This window comes from Bison bison, unplaced genomic scaffold (genome assembly GCF_000754665.1).
Source record: "Bison bison bison isolate TAMUID 2011002044 unplaced genomic scaffold, Bison_UMD1.0 scf7180017487518, whole genome shotgun sequence".
NCBI lineage: Eukaryota > Metazoa > Chordata > Mammalia > Artiodactyla > Bovidae > Bison > Bison bison.
In genome coordinates this window covers 1-796 of record NW_011387504.1, presented here as the reverse complement: position 1 = coordinate 796, position 796 = coordinate 1, and the positions used below count along the sequence as shown (strand labels likewise).

Below are 796 nucleotides of genomic sequence, written 5' to 3'. Positions count from 1 at the left end.
GCACTACAGATGTAGTGGTAGCATATAATATAACTTGGAAGTCAACTAATTTCAAGACCATTTTGGAGTGGGAACCCAAACCCATCAATCATGTCTACACTGTTCAGATAAGCAAACCTTGGACAGCCAACAATTCAGAGTTTCGAACAAGTTGGGACAAAACTGAGTGTGACGGTACAAGATGCACGTACGTTAGTCAGAGCGAACAGCGCATTCCTAAGCCTCCGGGATGTTTTTGGCAAGGACTTGAATTACACACTTTATTACTGGAAAGCTTCCAGTACAGGAAAGGTGAGCATTCTTTTGTTTTTATGACTTGTTTTAAATTGCAGATCCTTGATTTCACTTCTTCTCCACGTCAAACATCAAAGCAAGTGGTTGACAGGGCAGTGTTGTGGAGTGGGAAGCAGACTGCTGTCTTGGTTCACAAGCAAGTCACAAGCAGACTGCTGTGACTTCCAGCTGCTTTGCACTGGTCCGCCTCCCAGATTCCCAGCCAAGGGGCAGGACCAGTCATCTCTAAGGTTCCTACCAGCTCCCACATTTCTTCTTCTATTGAGGATCCCAGAAACAGAATTTGTTTTTCATTCAACAATTAGTACTTCTTTCCTTTTTTCCTTTCTTGCAGATATCTTCTAAAGGGGCTAAATATTGGGTTGACTATATCGAAAGTGGATGTCTTCATCCTTGGGGAAAAAAATCCTTAGCAGTTATCAGGGAGAGCTTGATGAACCAGCTGACTTCCAATCTTTATGTCAGATGTGTCCGCATAGGCTGGGCTTCCCTGGTGGCTCAG

General features: G+C 43.8%; 1 pseudogene; it reads left to right on the top strand.

Moving 5' to 3' along the window:
- The first annotated feature begins 5 nt into the window (after positions 1 to 5).
- LOC104992244 lies at positions 6 to 765 on the top strand (annotated as a pseudogene).
- The last annotated feature ends 31 nt before the right edge of the window (positions 766 to 796 follow it).